Source organism: Cololabis saira, unplaced genomic scaffold (genome assembly GCF_033807715.1).
Source record: "Cololabis saira isolate AMF1-May2022 unplaced genomic scaffold, fColSai1.1 scf026, whole genome shotgun sequence".
In the NCBI taxonomy this organism is placed as follows: domain Eukaryota; kingdom Metazoa; phylum Chordata; class Actinopteri; order Beloniformes; family Belonidae; genus Cololabis; species Cololabis saira.
Window position 1 is genome coordinate 247,971 of NW_026906190.1, and position 27,167 is coordinate 275,137.

A 27,167-nucleotide genomic window follows, 5' to 3' on the forward strand; every position below is an offset into this window, starting at 1 on the left:
TTCGCTCTCTCTTCTTATGTTGCCTTCTCAGGCATTCTGCTCTTCGCAGTGCTGCCAGACGCTGCTTGATGTCGCCCTGTAGTGCCCCAAGGCCTTTCCTTTCCACTTCCGTGGCCTTCTTCCATTGTTTCCTCAGGCACCTCCTTTCTTTCACGAGTCTCTGAATCTCTTGTTGTCTCCTGGACTTGAGATGAGCAGATGGTTCCTTCTGTGTCTGCAAGTTCTCACGTTTCACACCAAATCTCTCTGCTCCATAGCTATAAATGGTCTCTCCGATCTTGTCCAGTTTTTTCTCCACACCCCCTTTCAGACCTTCTAAAAGGTGGACGAGGTCTGCGTCTGTGGTTTCCCACTCCTTTTTCTGACAGGATTTAGGCCACAAGATTTGAGGTTTTCGTCCAGTCAGCCTCCGCTCTACTGCTGTCTGTGGCTGGATGGGCTCTGGGCTGATGTTCATAAATGGATCTGTGCTTGATTGAGCTTCGTCTGGGGTTCTGATACCCTGTGGACTGTGGTGAATATCCTGCCATTGGGCTTCACTCGACTGATTTGCCCTACCTCTAAGGAAGTAATGGTCAATGCGAGGCCCCTTGCTAAGCTCTCTCAGACACTTGAAACAATGTTATTACAGAAATCCGCTTTTTGGCAGTTTCTCAGCGAGAAACAGTCATTTTGTACCTGAAACACTGTAAGTGGTTTGGTGAGTCCAATAATGAAATGAGTCTCTCAAATCAACTACATAGACTCCTTTCTCCAATTTTCCGACATTTTCAATAGCTTGCTTTGAAAAATCAGAAGGTAAATCAATGTTATGACAGAAATCCGCTTTTTGGCATTTTCTCAGCGAGAAACAGTCATTTTGTACCTGAAACACTGTAATTGGTTTGGTGAGTCCAATAATGAAATGAGTCCTTCAAATCAACTACATAGACACCTTTCTCCAATTTTCCAACGTTTTCAATAGCTTGCCTTAAAAAATCAGAAGGTAAATCAATGTTATGACAGAAATCCGCTTTTTGGCATTTTCTCAGCGAGAAACAGTCATTTTGTACCTGAAACACTGTAAGTGGTTTGGTGAGTCCAATAATGAAATGAGTCTCTCAAATCAACTACATAGACTCCTTTCTCCAATTTTATGACGTTTTCAATAGCTTGCCTTGAAAAATCAGAAGGTAAATCAATGTTATGACAGAAATCCGCTTTTTGGCATTTTCTCAGCGAGAAACAGTCATTTTGTACCTGAAACACTGTAAGTGGTTTGGTGAGTCCAATAATGAAATGAGTCTCTCAAATCAACTACATAGACACCTTTCTCCAATTTTCTAACGTTTTCAATAGCTTGCCTTAAAAAATCAGAAGGTAAATCAATGTTATGACAGAAATCCGCTTTTTGGCATTTTCTCAGCGAGAAACAGTCATTTTGTACCTGAAACACTGTAAGTGGTTTGGTGAGTCCAATAATGAAATGAGTCTCTCAAATCAACTACATAGACTCCTTTCTCCAATTTTCCGACATTTTCAATAGCTTGCCTTGAAAAATCAGAAGGTAAATCAATGTTATGACAGAAATCCGCTTTTTGGCATTTTCTCAGCGAGAAACAGTCATTTTGTACCTGAAACACTGTAAGTGGTTTGGTAAGTCCAATAATGAAATGAGTCCCTCAAATCAACTACATAGAAACCTTTCTCCAATTTTCCAACGTTTTCAATAGCTTGCCTTAAAAAATCAGAAGGTAAATCAATGTTATGACAGAAATCCGCTTTTTGGCATTTTCTCAGCGAGAAACAGTCATTTTGTACCTGAAACACTGTAAGTGGTTTGGTGAGTCCAATAATGAAATGAGTCTCTCAAATCAACTACATAGACTCCTTTCTCCAATTTTCTAACGTTTTCAATAGCTTGCCTTAAAAAATCAGAAGGTAAATCAATGTTATGACAGAAATCCGCTTTTTGGCATTTTCTCAGCGAGAAACAGTCATTTTGTACCTGAAACACTGTAAGTGGTTTGGTGAGTCCAATAATGAAATGAGTCTCTCAAATCAACTACATAGACTCCTTTCTCCAATTTTATGACGTTTTCAATAGCTTGCCTTAAAAAATCAGAAGGTAAATCAATGTTATGACAGAAATCCGCTTTTTGGCATTTTCTCAGCGAGAAACAGTCATTTTGTACCTGAAACACTGTAAGTGGTTTGGTGAGTCCAATAATGAAATGAGTCTCTCAAATCAACTACATAGACTCCTTTCTCCAATTTTCTAACGTTTTCAATAGCTTGCCTTAAAAAATCAGAAGGTAAATCAATGTTATGACAGAAATCCGCTTTTTGGCATTTTCTCAGCGAGAAACAGTCATTTTGTACCTGAAACACTGTAAGTGGTTTGGTGAGTCCAATAATGAAATGAGTCTCTCAAATCAACTACATAGACTCCTTTCTCCAATTTTATGACGTTTTCAATAGCTTGCCTTAAAAAATCAGAAGGTAAATCAATGTTATGACAGAAATCCGCTTTTTGGCATTTTCTCAGCGAGAAACAGTCATTTTGTACCTGAAACACTGTAAGTGGTTTGGTGAGTCCAATAATGAAATGAGTCTCTCAAATCAACTACATAGACACCTTTCTCCAATTTTCTAACGTTTTCAATAGCTTGCCTTAAAAAATAAGAAGGTAAATCAATGTTATGACAGAAATCCGCTTTTTGGCATTTTCTCAGCGAGAAACAGTCATTTTGTACCTGAAACACTGTAAGTGGTTTGGTGAGTCCAATAATGAAATGAGTCTCTCAAATCAACTACATAGACACCTTTCTCCAATTTTCTAACGTTTTCAATAGCTTGCCTTAAAAAATAAGAAGGTAAATCAATGTTATGACAGAAATCCGCTTTTTGGCATTTTCTCAGCGAGAAACAGTCATTTTGTACCTGAAACACTGTAAGCGGTTTGGAGAGTCCAATAATGAAATGAGTCTCTCAAATCAACTACATAGACACCTTTCTCCAATTTTCTAACGTTTTCAATAGCGTGCCTTAAAAAATCAGAAGGTAAATCAATGTTATGACAGAAATCCGCTTTTTGGCATTTTCTCAGCGAGAAACAGTCATTTTGTACCTGAAACACTGTAAGGGGTTTGGTGAGTCCAATAATGAAATGAGTCCCTCAAATCAACTACATAGACTCCTTTCTCCAATTTTCCGACATTTTCAATAGCTTACCTTGAAAAATCAGAAGGTAAATCAATGTTATGACAGAAATCCGCTTTTTGGCATTTTCTCAGCGAGAAACAGTCATTTTGTACCTGAAACACTGTAAGTGGTTTGGTGAGTCCAATAATGAAATGAGTCCCTCAAATCAACTACATAGACACCTTTCTCCAATTTTCCAACGTTTTCAATAGCTTGCCTTAAAAAATCAGAAGGTAAATCAATGTTATGACAGAAATCCGCTTTTTGGCATTTTCTCAGCGAGAAACAGTCATTTTGTACCTGAAACACTGTAAGTGGTTTGGTGAGTCCAATAATGAAATGAGTCTCTCAAATCAACTACATAGACTCCTTTCTCCAATTTTCTAACGTTTTCAATAGCTTGCCTTAAAAAATCAGAAGGTAAATCAATGTTATGACAGAAATCCGCTTTTTGGCATTTTCTCAGCGAGAAACAGTCATTTTGTACCTGAAACACTGTAAGTGGTTTGGTGAGTCCAATAATGAAATGAGTCTCTCAAATCAACTACATAGACTCCTTTCTCCAATTTTCCGACATTTTCAATAGCTTGCCTTGAAAAATCAGAAGGTAAATCAATGTTATGACAGAAATCCGCTTTTTGGCATTTTCTCAGCGAGAAACAGTCATTTTGTACCTGAAACACTGTAATTGGTTTGGTGAGTCCAATAATGAAATGAGTCCTTCAAATCAACTACATAGACACCTTTCTCCAATTTTCCAACGTTTTCAATAGCTTGCCTTAAAAAATCAGAAGGTAAATCAATGTTATGACAGAAATCCGCTTTTTGGCATTTTCTCAGCGAGAAACAGTCATTTTGTACCTGAAACACTGTAAGTGGTTTGGTGAGTCCAATAATGAAATGAGTCTCTCAAATCAACTACATAGACTCCTTTCTCCAATTTTATGACGTTTTCAATAGCTTGCCTTGAAAAATCAGAAGGTAAATCAATGTTATGACAGAAATCCGCTTTTTGGCATTTTCTCAGCGAGAAACAGTCATTTTGTACCTGAAACACTGTAAGTGGTTTGGTGAGTCCAATAATGAAATGAGTCTCTCAAATCAACTACATAGACACCTTTCTCCAATTTTCTAACGTTTTCAATAGCTTGCCTTATAAAATAAGAAGGTAAATCAATGTTATGACAGAAATCCGCTTTTTGGTATTTTCTAAGCGAGAAACAGTCATTTTGTACCTGAAACACTGTAAGCGGTTTGGAGAGTCCAATAATGAAATGAGTCTCTCAAATCAACTACATAGACACCTTTCTCCAATTTTCTAACGTTTTCAATAGCTTGCCTTAAAAAATAAGAAGGTAAATCAATGTTATGACAGAAATCCGCTTTTTGGCATTTTCTCAGCGAGAAACAGTCATTTTGTACCTGAAACACTGTAAGTGGTTTGGTGAGTCCAATAATGAAATGAGTCTCTCAAATCAACTACATAGACTCCTTTCTCCAATTTTCCGACATTTTCAATAGCTTGCCTTGAAAAATCAGAAGGTAAATCAATGTTATGACAGAAATCCGCTTTTTGGCATTTTCTCAGCGAGAAACAGTCATTTTGTACCTGAAACACTGTAAGTGGTTTGGTGAGTCCAATAATGAAATGAGTCTCTCAAATCAACTACATAGACTCCTTTCTCCAATTTTCCGACATTTTCAATAGCTTGCCTTGAAAAATCAGAAGGTAAATCAATGTTATGACAGAAATCCGCTTTTTGGCATTTTCTCAGCGAGAAACAGTCATTTTGTACCTGAAACACTGTAATTGGTTTGGTGAGTCCAATAATGAAATGAGTCCTTCAAATCAACTACATAGACACCTTTCTCCAATTTTCCAACGTTTTCAATAGCTTGCCTTAAAAAATCAGAAGGTAAATCAATGTTATGACAGAAATCCGCTTTTTGGCATTTTCTCAGCGAGAAACAGTCATTTTGTACCTGAAACACTGTAAGTGGTTTGGTGAGTCCAATAATGAAATGAGTCTCTCAAATCAACTACATAGACTCCTTTCTCCAATTTTATGACGTTTTCAATAGCTTGCCTTGAAAAATCAGAAGGTAAATCAATGTTATGACAGAAATCCGCTTTTTGGCATTTTCTCAGCGAGAAACAGTCATTTTGTACCTGAAACACTGTAAGTGGTTTGGTGAGTCCAATAATGAAATGAGTCTCTCAAATCAACTACATAGACACCTTTCTCCAATTTTCTAACGTTTTCAATAGCTTGCCTTATAAAATAAGAAGGTAAATCAATGTTATGACAGAAATCCGCTTTTTGGTATTTTCTAAGCGAGAAACAGTCATTTTGTACCTGAAACACTGTAAGCGGTTTGGAGAGTCCAATAATGAAATGAGTCTCTCAAATCAACTACATAGACACCTTTCTCCAATTTTCTAACGTTTTCAATAGCTTGCCTTAAAAAATAAGAAGGTAAATCAATGTTATGACAGAAATCCGCTTTTTGGCATTTTCTCAGCGAGAAACAGTCATTTTGTACCTGAAACACTGTAAGTGGTTTGGTGAGTCCAATAATGAAATGAGTCTCTCAAATCAACTACATAGACTCCTTTCTCCAATTTTCCGACATTTTCAATAGCTTGCCTTGAAAAATCAGAAGGTAAATCAATGTTATGACAGAAATCCGCTTTTTGGCATTTTCTCAGCGAGAAACAGTCATTTTGTACCTGAAACACTGTAATTGGTTTGGAGAGTCCAATAATGAAATGAGTCACTCAAATCAACTACATAGACACCTTTCTCCAATTTTCTAACGTTTTCAATAGCTTGCCTTAAAAAATCAGAAGGTAAATCAATGTTATGACAGAAATCCGCTTCTTGGCATTTTCTCAGCGAGAAACAGTCATTTTGTACCTGAAACACTGTAAGTGGTTTGGTGAGTCCAATAATGAAATGAGTCTCTCAAATCAACTACATAGACTCCTTTCTCCAATTTTATGACGTTTTCAATAGCTTGCCTTGAAAAATCAGAAGGTAAATCAATGTTATGACAGAAATCCGCTTTTTGGCATTTTCTCAGCGAGAAACAGTCATATTGGACCTGAAACACTGTAAGTGGTTTGGTGAGTCCAATAATGAAATGAGTCTCTCAAATCAACTACATAGACACCTTTCTCCAATGTTCTAACGTTTTCAATAGCTTGCCTTAAAAAATCAGAAGGTAAATCAATGTTATGACAGAAATCCGCTTTTTGGCATTTTCTCAGCGAGAAACAGTCATTTTGTACCTGAAACACTGTAAGTGGTTTGGTGAGTCCAATAATGAAATGAGTCTCTCAAATCAACTACATAGACTCCTTTCTCCAATTTTCCGACATTTTCAATAGCTTGCCTTGAAAAATCAGAAGGTAAATCAATGTTATGACAGAAATCCGCTTTTTGGCATTTTCTCAGCGAGAAACAGTCATTTTGTACCTGAAACACTGTAAGTGGTTTGGTGAGTCCAATAATGAAATGAGTCTCTCAAATCAACTACATAGACTCCTTTCTCCAATTTTCTAACGTTTTCAATAGCTTGCCTTAAAAAATCAGAAGGTAAATCAATGTTATGACAGAAATCCGCTTTTTGGCATTTTCTCAGCGAGAAACAGTCATTTTGTACCTGAAACACTGTAAGTGGTTTGGTGAGTCCAATAATGAAATGAGTCTCTCAAATCAACTACATAGACTCCTTTCTCCAATTTTATGACGTTTTCAATAGCTTGCCTTGAAAAATCAGAAGGTAAATCAATGTTATGACAGAAATCCGCTTTTTGGCATTTTCTCAGCGAGAAACAGTCATTTTGTACCTGAAACACTGTAAGTGGTTTGGTGAGTCCAATAATGAAATGAGTCTCTCAAATCAACTACATAGACACCTTTCTCCAATTTTCTAACGTTTTCAATAGCTTGCCTTAAAAAATAAGAAGGTAAATCAATGTTATGACAGAAATCCGCTTTTTGGCATTTTCTCAGCGAGAAACAGTCATTTTGTACCTGAAACACTGTAAGTGGTTTGGTGAGTCCAATAATGAAATGAGTCTCTCAAATCAACTACATAGACACCTTTCTCCAATTTTCTAACGTTTTCAATACCTTGCCTTAAAAAATAAGAAGGTAAATCAATGTTATGACAGAAATCCGCTTTTTGGCATTTTCTCAGCGAGAAACAGTCATTTTGTACCTGAAACACTGTAAGCGGTTTGGAGAGTCCAATAATGAAATGAGTCTCTCAAATCAACTACATAGACACCTTTCTCCAATTTTCTAACGTTTTCAATAGCGTGCCTTAAAAAATCAGAAGGTAAATCAATGTTATGACAGAAATCCGCTTTTTGGCATTTTCTCAGCGAGAAACAGTCATTTTGTACCTGAAACACTGTAAGGGGTTTGGTGAGTCCAATAATGAAATGAGTCCCTCAAATCAACTACATAGACTCCTTTCTCCAATTTTCCGACATTTTCAATAGCTTACCTTGAAAAATCAGAAGGTAAATCAATGTTATGACAGAAATCCGCTTTTTGGCATTTTCTCAGCGAGAAACAGTCATTTTGTACCTGAAACACTGTAAGTGGTTTGGTGAGTCCAATAATGAAATGAGTCCCTCAAATCAACTACATAGACACCTTTCTCCAATTTTCCAACGTTTTCAATAGCTTGCCTTAAAAAATCAGAAGGTAAATCAATGTTATGACAGAAATCCGCTTTTTGGCATTTTCTCAGCGAGAAACAGTCATTTTGTACCTGAAACACTGTAAGTGGTTTGGTGAGTCCAATAATGAAATGAGTCTCTCAAATCAACTACATAGACTCCTTTCTCCAATTTTCTAACGTTTTCAATAGCTTGCCTTAAAAAATCAGAAGGTAAATCAATGTTATGACAGAAATCCGCTTTTTGGCATTTTCTCAGCGAGAAACAGTCATTTTGTACCTGAAACACTGTAAGTGGTTTGGTGAGTCCAATAATGAAATGAGTCTCTCAAATCAACTACATAGACTCCTTTCTCCAATTTTCCGACATTTTCAATAGCTTGCCTTGAAAAATCAGAAGGTAAATCAATGTTATGACAGAAATCCGCTTTTTGGCATTTTCTCAGCGAGAAACAGTCATTTTGTACCTGAAACACTGTAATTGGTTTGGTGAGTCCAATAATGAAATGAGTCCTTCAAATCAACTACATAGACACCTTTCTCCAATTTTCCAACGTTTTCAATAGCTTGCCTTAAAAAATCAGAAGGTAAATCAATGTTATGACAGAAATCCGCTTTTTGGCATTTTCTCAGCGAGAAACAGTCATTTTGTACCTGAAACACTGTAAATTGGTTTGGTGAGTCCAATAATGAAATGAGTCTCTCAAATCAACTACATAGACTCCTTTCTCCAATTTTATGACGTTTTCAATAGCTTGCCTTGAAAAATCAGAAGGTAAATCAATGTTATGACAGAAATCCGCTTTTTGGCATTTTCTCAGCGAGAAACAGTCATTTTGTACCTGAAACACTGTAAGTGGTTTGGTGAGTCCAATAATGAAATGAGTCTCTCAAATCAACTACATAGACACCTTTCTCCAATTTTCTAACGTTTTCAATAGCTTGCCTTATAAAATAAGAAGGTAAATCAATGTTATGACAGAAATCCGCTTTTTGGTATTTTCTAAGCGAGAAACAGTCATTTTGTACCTGAAACACTGTAAGCGGTTTGGAGAGTCCAGTAATGAAATGAGTCTCTCAAATCAACTACATAGACACCTTTCTCCAATTTTCTAACGTTTTCAATAGCTTGCCTTAAAAAATCAGAAGGTAAATCAATGTTATGACAGAAATCCGCTTTTTGGCATTTTCTCAGCGAGAAACAGTCATTTTGTACCTGAAACACTGTAAGTGGTTTGGTGAGTCCAATAATGAAATGAGTCTCTCAAATCAACTACATAGACTCCTTTCTCCAATTCTCTAACGTTTTCAATAGCTTGCCTTAAAAAATAAGAAGGTAAATCAATGTTATGACAGAAATCCGCTTTTTGGCATTTTCTCAGCGAGAAACAGTCATTTTGTACCTGAAACACTGTAAGTGGTTTGGTGAGTCCAATAATGAAATGAGTCTCTCAAATCAACTACATAGACTCCTTTCTCCAATTTTCCGACATTTTCAATAGCTTGCCTTGAAAAATCAGAAGGTAAATCAATGTTATGACAGAAATCCGCTTTTTGGCATTTTCTCAGCGAGAAACAGTCATTTTGTACCTGAAACACTGTAAGTGGTTTGGTGAGTCCAATAATGAAATGAGTCTCTCAAATCAACTACATAGACTCCTTTCTCCAATTTTCCGACATTTTCAATAGCTTGCCTTGAAAAATCAGAAGGTAAATCAATGTTATGACAGAAATCCGCTTTTTGGCATTTTCTCAGCGAGAAACAGTCATTTTGTACCTGAAACACTGTAATTGGTTTGGTGAGTCCAATAATGAAATGAGTCCTTCAAATCAACTACATAGACACCTTTCTCCAATTTTCCAACGTTTTCAATAGCTTGCCTTAAAAAATCAGAAGGTAAATCAATGTTATGACAGAAATCCGCTTTTTGGCATTTTCTCAGCGAGAAACAGTCATTTTGTACCTGAAACACTGTAAGTGGTTTGGTGAGTCCAATAATGAAATGAGTCTCTCAAATCAACTACATAGACTCCTTTCTCCAATTTTATGACGTTTTCAATAGCTTGCCTTGAAAAATCAGAAGGTAAATCAATGTTATGACAGAAATCCGCTTTTTGGCATTTTCTCAGCGAGAAACAGTCATTTTGTACCTGAAACACTGTAAGTGGTTTGGTGAGTCCAATAATGAAATGAGTCTCTCAAATCAACTACATAGACACCTTTCTCCAATTTTCTAACGTTTTCAATAGCTTGCCTTATAAAATAAGAAGGTAAATCAATGTTATGACAGAAATCCGCTTTTTGGTATTTTCTAAGCGAGAAACAGTCATTTTGTACCTGAAACACTGTAAGCGGTTTGGAGAGTCCAATAATGAAATGAGTCTCTCAAATCAACTACATAGACACCTTTCTCCAATTTTCTAACGTTTTCAATAGCTTGCCTTAAAAAATAAGAAGGTAAATCAATGTTATGACAGAAATCCGCTTTTTGGCATTTTCTCAGCGAGAAACAGTCATTTTGTACCTGAAACACTGTAAGTGGTTTGGTGAGTCCAATAATGAAATGAGTCTCTCAAATCAACTACATAGACTCCTTTCTCCAATTTTCCGACATTTTCAATAGCTTGCCTTGAAAAATCAGAAGGTAAATCAATGTTATGACAGAAATCCGCTTTTTGGCATTTTCTCAGCGAGAAACAGTCATTTTGTACCTGAAACACTGTAATTGGTTTGGAGAGTCCAATAATGAAATGAGTCACTCAAATCAACTACATAGACACCTTTCTCCAATTTTCTAACGTTTTCAATAGCTTGCCTTAAAAAATCAGAAGGTAAATCAATGTTATGACAGAAATCCGCTTCTTGGCATTTTCTCAGCGAGAAACAGTCATTTTGTACCTGAAACACTGTAAGTGGTTTGGTGAGTCCAATAATGAAATGAGTCTCTCAAATCAACTACATAGACTCCTTTCTCCAATTTTATGACGTTTTCAATAGCTTGCCTTGAAAAATCAGAAGGTAAATCAATGTTATGACAGAAATCCGCTTTTTGGCATTTTCTCAGCGAGAAACAGTCATATTGGACCTGAAACACTGTAAGTGGTTTGGTGAGTCCAATAATGAAATGAGTCTCTCAAATCAACTACATAGACACCTTTCTCCAATGTTCTAACGTTTTCAATAGCTTGCCTTAAAAAATCAGAAGGTAAATCAATGTTATGACAGAAATCCGCTTTTTGGCATTTTCTCAGCGAGAAACAGTCATTTTGTACCTGAAACACTGTAAGTGGTTTGGTGAGTCCAATAATGAAATGAGTCTCTCAAATCAACTACATAGACTCCTTTCTCCAATTTTCCGACATTTTCAATAGCTTGCCTTGAAAAATCAGAAGGTAAATCAATGTTATGACAGAAATCCGCTTTTTGGCATTTTCTCAGCGAGAAACAGTCATTTTGTACCTGAAACACTGTAAGTGGTTTGGTGAGTCCAATAATGAAATGAGTCTCTCAAATCAACTACATAGACTCCTTTCTCCAATTTTCTAACGTTTTCAATAGCTTGCCTTAAAAAATCAGAAGGTAAATCAATGTTATGACAGAAATCCGCTTTTTGGCATTTTCTCAGCGAGAAACAGTCATTTTGTACCTGAAACACTGTAAGTGGTTTGGTGAGTCCAATAATGAAATGAGTCTCTCAAATCAACTACATAGACTCCTTTCTCCAATTTTATGACGTTTTCAATAGCTTGCCTTGAAAAATCAGAAGGTAAATCAATGTTATGACAGAAATCCGCTTTTTGGCATTTTCTCAGCGAGAAACAGTCATTTTGTACCTGAAACACTGTAAGTGGTTTGGTGAGTCCAATAATGAAATGAGTCTCTCAAATCAACTACATAGACACCTTTCTCCAATTTTCTAACGTTTTCAATAGCTTGCCTTAAAAAATAAGAAGGTAAATCAATGTTATGACAGAAATCCGCTTTTTGGCATTTTCTCAGCGAGAAACAGTCATTTTGTACCTGAAACACTGTAAGTGGTTTGGTGAGTCCAATAATGAAATGAGTCTCTCAAATCAACTACATAGACACCTTTCTCCAATTTTCTAACGTTTTCAATACCTTGCCTTAAAAAATAAGAAGGTAAATCAATGTTATGACAGAAATCCGCTTTTTGGCATTTTCTCAGCGAGAAACAGTCATTTTGTACCTGAAACACTGTAAGCGGTTTGGAGAGTCCAATAATGAAATGAGTCTCTCAAATCAACTACATAGACACCTTTCTCCAATTTTCTAACGTTTTCAATAGCGTGCCTTAAAAAATCAGAAGGTAAATCAATGTTATGACAGAAATCCGCTTTTTGGCATTTTCTCAGCGAGAAACAGTCATTTTGTACCTGAAACACTGTAAGGGGTTTGGTGAGTCCAATAATGAAATGAGTCCCTCAAATCAACTACATAGACTCCTTTCTCCAATTTTCCGACATTTTCAATAGCTTACCTTGAAAAATCAGAAGGTAAATCAATGTTATGACAGAAATCCGCTTTTTGGCATTTTCTCAGCGAGAAACAGTCATTTTGTACCTGAAACACTGTAAGTGGTTTGGTGAGTCCAATAATGAAATGAGTCCCTCAAATCAACTACATAGACACCTTTCTCCAATTTTCCAACGTTTTCAATAGCTTGCCTTAAAAAATCAGAAGGTAAATCAATGTTATGACAGAAATCCGCTTTTTGGCATTTTCTCAGCGAGAAACAGTCATTTTGTACCTGAAACACTGTAAGTGGTTTGGTGAGTCCAATAATGAAATGAGTCTCTCAAATCAACTACATAGACTCCTTTCTCCAATTTTCTAACGTTTTCAATAGCTTGCCTTAAAAAATCAGAAGGTAAATCAATGTTATGACAGAAATCCGCTTTTTGGCATTTTCTCAGCGAGAAACAGTCATTTTGTACCTGAAACACTGTAAGTGGTTTGGTGAGTCCAATAATGAAATGAGTCTCTCAAATCAACTACATAGACTCCTTTCTCCAATTTTCCGACATTTTCAATAGCTTGCCTTGAAAAATCAGAAGGTAAATCAATGTTATGACAGAAATCCGCTTTTTGGCATTTTCTCAGCGAGAAACAGTCATTTTGTACCTGAAACACTGTAATTGGTTTGGTGAGTCCAATAATGAAATGAGTCCTTCAAATCAACTACATAGACACCTTTCTCCAATTTTCCAACGTTTTCAATAGCTTGCCTTAAAAAATCAGAAGGTAAATCAATGTTATGACAGAAATCCGCTTTTTGGCATTTTCTCAGCGAGAAACAGTCATTTTGTACCTGAAACACTGTAAATTGGTTTGGTGAGTCCAATAATGAAATGAGTCTCTCAAATCAACTACATAGACTCCTTTCTCCAATTTTATGACGTTTTCAATAGCTTGCCTTGAAAAATCAGAAGGTAAATCAATGTTATGACAGAAATCCGCTTTTTGGCATTTTCTCAGCGAGAAACAGTCATTTTGTACCTGAAACACTGTAAGTGGTTTGGTGAGTCCAATAATGAAATGAGTCTCTCAAATCAACTACATAGACACCTTTCTCCAATTTTCTAACGTTTTCAATAGCTTGCCTTATAAAATAAGAAGGTAAATCAATGTTATGACAGAAATCCGCTTTTTGGTATTTTCTAAGCGAGAAACAGTCATTTTGTACCTGAAACACTGTAAGCGGTTTGGAGAGTCCAGTAATGAAATGAGTCTCTCAAATCAACTACATAGACACCTTTCTCCAATTTTCTAACGTTTTCAATAGCTTGCCTTAAAAAATCAGAAGGTAAATCAATGTTATGACAGAAATCCGCTTTTTGGCATTTTCTCAGCGAGAAACAGTCATTTTGTACCTGAAACACTGTAAGTGGTTTGGTGAGTCCAATAATGAAATGAGTCTCTCAAATCAACTACATAGACTCCTTTCTCCAATTCTCTAACGTTTTCAATAGCTTGCCTTGAAAAATCAGAAGGTAAATCAATGTTATGACAGAAATCCGCTTTTTGGCATTTTCTCAGCGAGAAACAGTCATTTTGTACCTGAAACACTGTAAGTGGTTTGGTGAGTCCAATAATGAAATGAGTCTCTCAAATCAACTACATAGACACCTTTCTCCAATTTTCTAACGTTTTCAATACCTTGCCTTAAAAAATAAGAAGGTAAATCAATGTTATGACAGAAATCCGCTTTTTGGCATTTTCTCAGCGAGAAACAGTCATTTTGTACCTGAAACACTGTAAGCGGTTTGGAGAGTCCAATAATGAAATGAGTCTCTCAAATCAACTACATAGACACCTTTCTCCAATTTTCTAACGTTTTCAATAGCGTGCCTTAAAAAATCAGAAGGTAAATCAATGTTATGACAGAAATCCGCTTTTTGGCATTTTCTCAGCGAGAAACAGTCATTTTGTACCTGAAACACTGTAAGGGGTTTGGTGAGTCCAATAATGAAATGAGTCCCTCAAATCAACTACATAGACTCCTTTCTCCAATTTTCCGACATTTTCAATAGCTTACCTTGAAAAATCAGAAGGTAAATCAATGTTATGACAGAAATCCGCTTTTTGGCATTTTCTCAGCGAGAAACAGTCATTTTGTACCTGAAACACTGTAAGTGGTTTGGTGAGTCCAATAATGAAATGAGTCCCTCAAATCAACTACATAGACACCTTTCTCCAATTTTCCAACGTTTTCAATAGCTTGCCTTAAAAAATCAGAAGGTAAATCAATGTTATGACAGAAATCCGCTTTTTGGCATTTTCTCAGCGAGAAACAGTCATTTTGTACCTGAAACACTGTAAGTGGTTTGGTGAGTCCAATAATGAAATGAGTCTCTCAAATCAACTACATAGACTCCTTTCTCCAATTTTCTAACGTTTTCAATAGCTTGCCTTAAAAAATCAGAAGGTAAATCAATGTTATGACAGAAATCCGCTTTTTGGCATTTTCTCAGCGAGAAACAGTCATTTTGTACCTGAAACACTGTAAGTGGTTTGGTGAGTCCAATAATGAAATGAGTCTCTCAAATCAACTACATAGACTCCTTTCTCCAATTTTCCGACATTTTCAATAGCTTGCCTTGAAAAATAAGAAGGTAAATCAATGTTATGACAGAAATCCGCTTTTTGGCATTTTCTCAGCGAGAAACAGTCATTTTGTACCTGAAACACTGTAATTGGTTTGGTGAGTCCAATAATGAAATGAGTCCTTCAAATCAACTACATAGACACCTTTCTCCAATTTTCCAACGTTTTCAATAGCTTGCCTTAAAAAATCAGAAGGTAAATCAATGTTATGACAGAAATCCGCTTTTTGGCATTTTCTCAGCGAGAAACAGTCATTTTGTACCTGAAACACTGTAAATTGGTTTGGTGAGTCCAATAATGAAATGAGTCTCTCAAATCAACTACATAGACTCCTTTCTCCAATTTTATGACGTTTTCAATAGCTTGCCTTGAAAAATCAGAAGGTAAATCAATGTTATGACAGAAATCCGCTTTTTGGCATTTTCTCAGCGAGAAACAGTCATTTTGTACCTGAAACACTGTAAGTGGTTTGGTGAGTCCAATAATGAAATGAGTCTCTCAAATCAACTACATAGACACCTTTCTCCAATTTTCTAACGTTTTCAATAGCTTGCCTTATAAAATAAGAAGGTAAATCAATGTTATGACAGAAATCCGCTTTTTGGTATTTTCTAAGCGAGAAACAGTCATTTTGTACCTGAAACACTGTAAGCGGTTTGGAGAGTCCAGTAATGAAATGAGTCTCTCAAATCAACTACATAGACACCTTTCTCCAATTTTCTAACGTTTTCAATAGCTTGCCTTAAAAAATCAGAAGGTAAATCAATGTTATGACAGAAATCCGCTTTTTGGCATTTTCTCAGCGAGAAACAGTCATTTTGTACCTGAAACACTGTAAGTGGTTTGGTGAGTCCAATAATGAAATGAGTCTCTCAAATCAACTACATAGACTCCTTTCTCCAATTCTCTAACGTTTTCAATAGCTTGCCTTGAAAAATCAGAAGGTAAATCAATGTTATGACAGAAATCCGCTTTTTGGCATTTTCTCAGCGAGAAACAGTCATTTTGTACCTGAAACACTGTAAGTGGTTTGGTGAGTCCAATAATGAAATGAGTCTCTCAAATCAACTACATAGACACCTTTCTCCAATTTTCTAACGTTTTCAATACCTTGCCTTAAAAAATAAGAAGGTAAATCAATGTTATGACAGAAATCCGCTTTTTGGCATTTTCTCAGCGAGAAACAGTCATTTTGTACCTGAAACACTGTAAGCGGTTTGGAGAGTCCAATAATGAAATGAGTCTCTCAAATCAACTACATAGACACCTTTCTCCAATTTTCTAACGTTTTCAATAGCGTGCCTTAAAAAATCAGAAGGTAAATCAATGTTATGACAGAAATCCGCTTTTTGGCATTTTCTCAGCGAGAAACAGTCATTTTGTACCTGAAACACTGTAAGGGGTTTGGTGAGTCCAATAATGAAATGAGTCCCTCAAATCAACTACATAGACTCCTTTCTCCAATTTTCCGACATTTTCAATAGCTTACCTTGAAAAATCAGAAGGTAAATCAATGTTATGACAGAAATCCGCTTTTTGGCATTTTCTCAGCGAGAAACAGTCATTTTGTACCTGAAACACTGTAAGTGGTTTGGTGAGTCCAATAATGAAATGAGTCCCTCAAATCAACTACATAGACACCTTTCTCCAATTTTCCAACGTTTTCAATAGCTTGCCTTAAAAAATCAGAAGGTAAATCAATGTTATGACAGAAATCCGCTTTTTGGCATTTTCTCAGCGAGAAACAGTCATTTTGTACCTGAAACACTGTAAGTGGTTTGGTGAGTCCAATAATGAAATGAGTCTCTCAAATCAACTACATAGACTCCTTTCTCCAATTTTCTAACGTTTTCAATAGCTTGCCTTAAAAAATCAGAAGGTAAATCAATGTTATGACAGAAATCCGCTTTTTGGCATTTTCTCAGCGAGAAACAGTCATTTTGTACCTGAAACACTGTAAGTGGTTTGGTGAGTCCAATAATGAAATGAGTCTCTCAAATCAACTACATAGACTCCTTTCTCCAATTTTCCGACATTTTCAATAGCTTGCCTTGAAAAATAAGAAGGTAAATCAATGTTATGACAGAAATCCGCTTTTTGGCATTTTCTCAGCGAGAAACAGTCATTTTGTACCTGAAACACTGTAATTGGTTTGGTGAGTCCAATAATGAAATGAGTCCTTCAAATCAACTACATAGACACCTTTCTCCAATTTTCCAACGTTTTCAATAGCTTGCCTTAAAAAATCAGAAGGTAAATCAATGTTATGACAGAAATCCGCTTTTTGGCATTTTCTCAGCGAGAAACAGTCATTTTGTACCTGAAACACTGTAAATTGGTTTGGTGAGTCCAATAATGAAATGAGTCTCTCAAATCAACTACATAGACTCCTTTCTCCAATTTTATGACGTTTTCAATAGCTTGCCTTGAAAAATCAGAAGGTAAATCAATGTTATGACAGAAATCCGCTTTTTGGCATTTTCTCAGCGAGAAACAGTCATTTTGTACCTGAAACACTGTAAGTGGTTTGGTGAGTCCAATAATGAAATGAGTCTCTCAAATCAACTACATAGACACCTTTCTCCAATTTTCTAACGTTTTCAATAGCTTGCCTTATAAAATAAGAAGGTAAATCAATGTTATGACAGAAATCCGCTTTTTGGTATTTTCTAAGCGAGAAACAGTCATTTTGTACCTGAAACACTGTAAGCGGTTTGGAGAGTCCAGTAATGAAATGAGTCTCTCAAATCAACTACATAGACACCTTTCTCCAATTTTCTAACGTTTTCAATAGCTTGCCTTAAAAAATCAGAAGGTAAATCAATGTTATGACAGAAATCCGCTTTTTGGCATTTTCTCAGCGAGAAACAGTCATTTTGTACCTGAAACACTGTAAGTGGTTTGGTGAGTCCAATAATGAAATGAGTCTCTCAAATCAACTACATAGACTCCTTTCTCCAATTCTCTAACGTTTTCAATAGCTTGCCTTGAAAAATCAGAAGGTAAATCAATGTTATGACAGAAATCCGCTTTTTGGCATTTTCTCAGCGAGAAACAGTCATTTTGTACCTGAAACACTGTAAGTGGTTTGGTGAGTCCAATAATGAAATGAGTCTCTCAAATCAACTACATAGACTCCTTTCTCCAATTTTATGACGTTTTCAATAGCTTGCCTTGAAAAATCAGAAGGTAAATCAATGTTATGACAGAAATCCGCTTTTTGGCATTTTCTCAGCGAGAAATAGTCATTTTGTACCTGAAACACTGTAAGTGGTTTGGTGAGTCCAATAATGAAATGAGTCTCTCAAATCAACTACATAGACACCTTTCTCCAATTTTCTAACGTTTTCAATAGCTTGCCTTAAAAAAATAAGAAGGTAAATCAATGTTATGACAGAAATCCGCTTTTTGGCATTTTCTCAGCGAGAAACAGTCATTTTGTACCTGAAACACTGTAAGCGGTTTGGAGAGTCCAATAATGAAATGAGTCACTCAAATCAACTACATAGACACCTTTCTCCAATTTTCTAACGTTTTCAATAGCTTGCCTTAAAAAATCAGAAGGTAAATCAATGTTATGACAGAAATCCGCTTCTTGGCATTTTCTCAGCGAGAAACAGTCATTTTGTACCTGAAACACTGTAAGTGGTTTGGTGAGTCCAATAATGAAATGAGTCTCTCAAATCAACTACATAGACTCCTTTCTCCAATTTTATGACGTTTTCAATAGCTTGCCTTGAAAAATCAGAAGGTAAATCAATGTTATGACAGAAATCCGCTTTTTGGCATTTTCTCAGCGAGAAACAGTCATTTTGGACCTGAAACACTGTAAGTGGTTTGGTGAGTCCAATAATGAAATGAGTCTCTCAAATCAACTACATAGACACCTTTCTCCAATGTTCTAACGTTTTCAATAGCTTGCCTTAAAAAATCAGAAGGTAAATCAATGTTATGACAGAAATCCGCTTTTTGGCATTTTCTCAGCGAGAAACAGTCATTTTGTACCTGAAACACTGTAAGTGGTTTGGTGAGTCCAATAATGAAATGAGTCTCTCAAATCAACTACATAGACTCCTTTCTCCAATTTTCCGACATTTTCAATAGCTTGCCTTGAAAAATCAGAAGGTAAATCAATGTTATGACAGAAATCCGCTTTTTGGCATTTTCTCAGCGAGAAACAGTCATTTTGTACCTGAAACACTGTAAGTGGTTTGGTGAGTCCAATAATGAAATGAGTCTCTCAAATCAACTACATAGACTCCTTTCTCCAATTTTCTAACGTTTTCAATAGCTTGCCTTAAAAAATCAGAAGGTAAATCAATGTTATGACAGAAATCCGCTTTTTGGCATTTTCTCAGCGAGAAACAGTCATTTTGTACCTGAAACACTGTAAGTGGTTTGGTGAGTCCAATAATGAAATGAGTCTCTCAAATCAACTACATAGACTCCTTTCTCCAATTTTATGACGTTTGCAATAGCTTGCCTTGAAAAATCAGAAGGTAAATCAATGTTATGACAGAAATCCGCTTTTTGGCATTTTCTCAGCGAGAAATAGTCATTTTGTACCTGAAACACTGTAAGTGGTTTGGTGAGTCCAATAATGAAATGAGTCTCTCAAATCAACTACATAGACTCCTTTCTCCAATTTTCTAACGTTTTCAATAGCTTGCCTTAAAAAATCAGAAGGTAAATCAATGTTATGACAGAAATCCGCTTTTTGGCATTTTCTCAGCGAGAAACAGTCATTTTGTACCTGAAACACTGTAAGTGGTTTGGTGAGTCCAATAATGAAATGAGTCCCTCAAATCAACTACATAGACACCTTTCTCCAATTTTCCAACGTTTTCAATAGCTTGCCTTAAAAAATCAGAAGGTAAATCAATGTTATGACAGAAATCCGCTTTTTGGCATTTTCTCAGCGAGAAACAGTCATTTTGTACCTGAAACACTGTAAGTGGTTTGGTGAGTCCAATAATGAAATGAGTCTCTCAAATCAACTACATAGACTCCTTTCTCCAATTTTCCGACATTTTCAATAGCTTGCCTTGAAAAATCAGAAGGTAAATCAATGTTATGACAGAAATCCGCTTTTTGGCATTTTCTCAGCGAGAAACAGTCATTTTGTACCTGAAACACTGTAAGTGGTTTGGTGAGTCCAATAATGAAATGAGTCTCTCAAATCAACTACATAGACTCCTTTCTCCAATTTTCTAACGTTTTCAATAGCTTGCCTTAAAAAATCAGAAGGTAAATCAATGTTATGACAGAAATCCGCTTTTTGGCATTTTCTCAGCGAGAAACAGTCATTTTGTACCTGAAACACTGTAAGTGGTTTGGTGAGTCCAATAATGAAATGAGTCCCTCAAATCAACTACATAGACACCTTTCTCCAATTTTCCAACGTTTTCAATAGCTTGCCTTAAAAAATCAGAAGGTAAATCAATGTTATGACAGAAATCCGCTTTTTGGCATTTTCTCAGCGAGAAACAGTCATTTTGTACCTGAAACACTGTAAGTGGTTTGGTGAGTCCAATAATGAAATGAGTCTCTCAAATCAACTACATAGACTCCTTTCTCCAATTTTCTAACGTTTTCAATAGCTTGCCTTAAAAAATCAGAAGGTAAATCAATGTTATGACAGAAATCCGCTTTTTGGCATTTTCTCAGCGAGAAACAGTCATTTTGTACCTGAAACACTGTAAGTGGTTTGGTGAGTCCAATAATGAAATGAGTCTCTCAAATCAACTACATAGACTCCTTTCTCCAATTTTATGACGTTTTCAATAGCTTGCCTTGAAAAATCAGAAGGTAAATCAATGTTATGACAGAAATCCGCTTTTTGGCATTTTCTCAGCGAGAAACAGTCATTTTGGACCTGAAACACTGTAAGTGGTTTGGTGAGTCCAATAATGAAATGAGTCTCTCAAATCAACTACATAGACACCTTTCTCCAATGTTCTAACGTTTTCAATAGCTTGCCTTAAAAAATCAGAAGGTAAATCAATGTTATGACAGAAATCCGCTTTTTGGCATTTTCTCAGCGAGAAACAGTCATTTTGTACCTGAAACACTGTAAGTGGTTTGGTGAGTCCAATAATGAAATGAGTCCCTCAAATCAACTACATAGACACCTTTCTCCAATTTTCCAACGTTTTCAATAGCTTGCCTTAAAAAATAAGAAGGTAAATCAATGTTATGACAGAAATCCGCTTTTTGGCATTTTCTCAGCGAGAAACAGTCATTTTGTACCTGAAACACTGTAAGTGGTTTGGTGAGTCCAATAATGAAATGAGTCCCTCAAATCAACTACATAGACACCTTTCTCCAATTTTCCAACGTTTTCAATAGCTTGCCTTAAAAAATCAGAAGGTAAATCAATGTTATGACAGAAATCCGCTTTTTGGCATTTTCTCAGCGAGAAACAGTCATTTTGTACCTGAAACACTGTAAGTGGTTTGGTGAGTCCAATAATGAAATGAGTCTCTCAAATCAACTACATAGACTCCTTTCTCCAATTTTCCGACATTTTCAATAGCTTGCCTTGAAAAATCAGAAGGTAAATCAATGTTATGACACAAATCCGCTTTTTGGCATTTTCTCAGCGAGAAACAGTCATTTTGTACCTGAAACACTGTAAGTGGTTTGGTGAGTCCAATAATGAAATGAGTCTCTCAAATCAACTACATAGACTCCTTTCTCCAATTTTCTAACGTTTTCAATAGCTTGCCTTAAAAAATCAGAAGGTAAATCAATGTTATGACAGAAATCCGCTTTTTGGCATTTTCTCAGCGAGAAACAGTCATTTTGTACCTGAAACACTGTAAGTGGTTTGGTGAGTCCAATAATGAAATGAGTCTCTCAAATCAACTACATAGACTCCTTTCTCCAATTTTCCGACATTTTCAATAGCTTGCCTTGAAAAATCAGAAGGTAAATCAATGTTATGACAGAAATCCGCTTTTTGGCATTTTCTCAGCGAGAAACAGTCATTTTGTACCTGAAACACTGTAATTGGTTTGGTGAGTCCAATAATGAAATGAGTCCTTCAAATCAACTACATAGACACCTTTCTCCAATTTTCCAACGTTTTCAATAGCTTGCCTTAAAAAATCAGAAGGTAAATCAATGTTATGACAGAAATCCGCTTTTTGGCATTTTCTCAGCGAGAAACAGTCATTTTGTACCTGAAACACTGTAAGTGGTTTGGTGAGTCCAATAATGAAATGAGTCTCTCAAATCAACTACATAGACTCCTTTCTCCAATTTTATGACGTTTTCAATAGCTTGCCTTGAAAAATCAGAAGGTAAATCAATGTTATGACAGAAATCCGCTTTTTGGCATTTTCTCAGCGAGAAACAGTCATTTTGGACCTGAAACACTGTAAGTGGTTTGGTGAGTCCAATAATGAAATGAGTCTCTCAAATCAACTACATAGACACCTTTCTCCAATGTTCTAACGTTTTAAATAGCTTGCCTTAAAAAATCAGAAGGTAAATCAATGTTATGACAGAAATCCGCTTTTTGGCATTTTCTCAGCGAGAAACAGTCATTTTGTACCTGAAACACTGTAAGTGGTTTGGTGAGTCCAATAATGAAATGAGTCTCTCAAATCAACTACATAGACTCCTTTCTCCAATTTTCCGACATTTTCAATAGCTTGCCTTGAAAAATCAGAAGGTAAATCAATGTTATGACAGAAATCCGCTTTTTGGCATTTTCTCAGCGAGAAACAGTCATTTTGTACCTGAAACACTGTAAGTGGTTTGGTGAGTCCAATAATGAAATGAGTCTCTCAAATCAACTACATAGACTCCTTTCTCCAATTTTCTAACGTTTTCAATAGCTTGCCTTAAAAAATCAGAAGGTAAATCAATGTTATGACAGAAATCCGCTTTTTGGCATTTTCTCAGCGAGAAACAGTCATTTTGTACCTGAAACACTGTAAGTGGTTTGGTGAGTCCAATAATGAAATGAGTCCCTCAAATCAACTACATAGACACCTTTCTCCAATTTTCCAACGTTTTCAATAGCTTGCCTTAAAAAATCAGAAGGTAAATCAATGTTATGACAGAAATCCGCTTTTTGGCATTTTCTCAGCGAGAAACAGTCATTTTGTACCTGAAACACTGTAAGTGGTTTGGTGAGTCCAATAATGAAATGAGTCCCTCAAATCAACTACATAGACTCCTTTCTCCAATTTTCTAACGTTTTCAATAGCTTGCCTTAAAAAATCAGAAGGTAAATCAATGTTATGACAGAAATCCGCTTTTTGGCATTTTCTCAGCGAGAAACGGTCATTTTGTACCTGAAACACTGTAAGTGGTTTGGTGAGTCCAATAATGAAATGAGTCTCTCAAATCAACTACATAGACTCCTTTCTCCAATTTTATGACGTTTTCAATAGCTTGCCTTGAAAAATCAGAAGGTAAATCAATGTTATGACAGAAATCCGCTTTTTGGCATTTTCTCAGCGAGAAACAGTCATTTTGGACCTGAAACACTGTAAGTGGTTTGGTGAGTCCAATAATGAAATGAGTCTCTCAAATCAACTACATAGACACCTTTCTCCAATGTTCTAACGTTTTCAATAGCTTGCCTTAAAAAATCAGAAGGTAAATCAATGTTATGACAGAAATCCGCTTTTTGGCATTTTCTCAGCGAGAAACAGTCATTTTGTACCTGAAACACTGTAAGTGGTTTGGTGAGTCCAATAATGAAATGAGTCCCTCAAATCAACTACATAGACACCTTTCTCCAATTTTCCAACGTTTTCAATAGCTTGCCTTAAAAAATAAGAAGGTAAATCAATGTTATGACAGAAATCCGCTTTTTGGCATTTTCTCAGCGAGAAACAGTCATTTTGTACCTGAAACACTGTAAGTGGTTTGGTGAGTCCAATAATGAAATGAGTCTCTCAAATCAACTACATAGACTCCTTTCTCCAATTTTATGACGTTTTCAATAGCTTGCCTTGAAAAATCAGAAGGTAAATCAATGTTATGACAGAAATCCGCTTTTTGGCATTTTCTCAGCGAGAAACAGTCATTTTGTACCTGAAACACTGTAAGTGGTTTGGTGAGTCCAATAATGAAATGAGTCTCTCAAATCAACTACATAGACACCTTTCTCCAATTTTCTAACGTTTTCAATAGCTTGCCTTATAAAATAAGAAGGTAAATCAATGTTATGACAGAAATCCGCTTTTTGGTATTTTCTCAGCGAGAAACAGTCATTTTGTACCTGAAACACAGTAAGCGGTTTGGAGAGTCCAGTAATGAAATGAGTCTCTCAAATCAACTACATAGACACCTTTCTCCAATTTTCTAACGTTTTCAATAGCTTGCCTTAAAAAATCAGAAGGTAAATCAATGTTATGACAGAAATCCGCTTTTTGGCATTTTCTCAGCGAGAAACAGTCATTTTGTACCTGAAACACTGTAAGCGGTTTGGAGAGTCCAATAATGAAATGAGTCTCTCAAATCAACTACATAGACTCCTTTCTCCAATTTTATGACGTTTTCAATAGCTTGCCTTGAAAAATCAGAAGGTAAATCAATGTTATGACAGAAATCCGCTTTTTGGCATTTTCTCAGCGAGAAACAGTCATTTTGTACCTGAAACTCTGTAAGTGGTTTGGTGAGTCCAATAATGAAATGAGTCCCTCAAATCAACTACATAGACACCTTTCTCCAATTTTCTGACGTTTTCAATAGGTTGCCTTAAAAATTCAGAAGGTAAAACAATGTTATTACAGAAATCCGCTTTTTGGCATTTTCTCAGCGAGAAACGGTCATTTTGTACCTGAAACACTGTAAGTGGTTTGGTGAGTCCAATAATGAAATGAGTCTCTCAAATCAATTACATAGACTCCTTTCTCCAATTTTCCGACATTTTCAATAGCTTGCCTTGAAAAATCAGAAGGTAAATCAATGTTATGACAGAAATCCGCTTTTTGGCATTTTCTCAGCGAGAAAGTCATTTTGTACCTGAAACACTGTAAGTGGTTTGGTGAGTCCAATAATGAAATGAGTCTCTCAAATCAACTACATAGACTCCTTTCTCCAATTTTATGACGTTTTCAATAGCTTGCCTTGAAAAATCAGAAGGTAAATCAATGTTATGACAGAAATCCGCTTTTTGGCATTTTCTCAGCGAGAAACAGTCATTTTGTACCTGAAACACTGTAAGTGGTTTGGTGAGTCCAATAATGATATGAGTCTCTCAAATCAAACTACATAGACTCTTTTCTCCAATTTTCTGACGTTTTCAATAGCTTGCCTTAAAAAATAAGAAGGTAAATCAATGTTATGACAGAAATCCGCTTTTTGGCATTTTCTCAGCGAGAAACAGTCATTTTGTACCTGAAACACTGTAAGTGGTTTGGTGAGTCCAATAATGAAATGAGTCTCTCAAATCAACTACATAGACTCCTTTCTCCAATTTTCCGACATTTTCAATAGCTTGCCTTGAAAAATCAGAAGGTAAATCAATGTTATGACAGAAATCCGCTTTTTGGCATTTTCTCAGCGAGAAACAGTCATTTTGTACCTGAAACACTGTAAGTGGTTTGGTGAGTCCAATAATGAAATGAGTCCCTCAAATCAACTACATAGACACCTTTCTCCAATTTTCCAACGTTTTCAATAGCTTGCCTTAAAAAATCAGAAGGTAAATCAATGTTATGACAGAAATCCGCTTTTTGGCATTTTCTCAGCGAGAAAGTCATTTTGTACCTGAAACACTGTAAGTGGTTTGGTGAGTCCAATAATGAAATGAGTCTCTCAAATCAACTACATAGACTCCTTTCTCCAATTTTATGACGTTTTCAATAGCTTGCCTTGAAAAATCAGAAGGTAAATCAATGTTATGACAGAAATCCGCTTTTTGGCCTTTTCTCAGCGAGAAACAGTCATTTTGTACCTGAAACACTGTAAGTGGTTTGGTGAGTCTAATAATGAAATGAGTCGCTCAAATCAACTACATAGACAGCTTTCTCCAATTTTCTAACGTTTTCAATAGCTTGCCTTAAAAAATCAGAAGGTAAATCAATGTTATGACAGAAATCCGCTTTTTGGCAGTTTCTCAGCGAGAAACAGTCATTTTGTACCTGAAACACTGTAAGTGGTTTGGTGAGTCCAATAATGAAATGAGTCTCTCAAATCAAACTACATATACTCTTTTCTCCAATTTTCTGACGTTTTCAATAGCTTGCCTTAAAAAATCAGAAGGTAAATCAATGTTATGACAGAAATCCGCTTTTTGGCAGTTTCTCAGCGAGAAACAGTCATTTTGTACCTGAAACACTGTAAGTGGTTTGGTGAGTCCAATAATGAAATGAGTCTCTCAAATCAACTACATAGACTCCTTTCTCCAATTTTCTGACGTTTTCAATAGGTTGCCTTAAAAATTCAGAAGGTAAAACAATGTTATTACAGAAATCCGCTTTTTGGCATTTTCTCAGCGAGAAACAGTCACTTTGTACCTGAAACACTGTAAGTGGTTTGGTGAGTCCAATAATGAAATGAGTCTCTCAAATCAACTACATAGACACCTTTCTCCAATTTTCTAACGTTTTCAATAGCTTGCCTTGAAAAATCAGAAGGTAAATCAATGTTATGACAAAAATCCGCTTTTTGGCATTTTCTCAGCGAGAAACAGTCATTTTGTACCTGAAACACTGTAAGTGGTTTGGTGAGTCCAATAATGATATGAGTCTCTCAAATCAAACTACATAGACTCTTTTCTCCAATTTTCTGACGTTTTCAATAGCTTGCCTTAAAAAATCAGAAGGTAAAACAATGTTATTACAGAAATCCGCTTTTTGGCATTTTCTCAGCGAGAAACGGTCATTTTGGACCTGAAACACTGTAAGTGGTTTGGTGAGTCCAATAATGAAATGAGTCCCTCAAATCAACTACATAGACTCCTTTCTCCAATTTTCTGACGTTTTCAATAGCTTGCCTTAAAAAATCAGAAGGTAAATCAATGTTATGACAGAAATCCGCTTTTTGGCATTTTCTCAGCGAGAAACAGTCATTTTGTACCTGAAACACTGTAAGTGGTTTGGTGAGTCCAATAATGAAATGAGTCTCTCAAATCAACTACATAGACTCCTTTTTCCAATTTTCTAACGTTTTAAATAGCTTGCCTTAAAAAATCAGA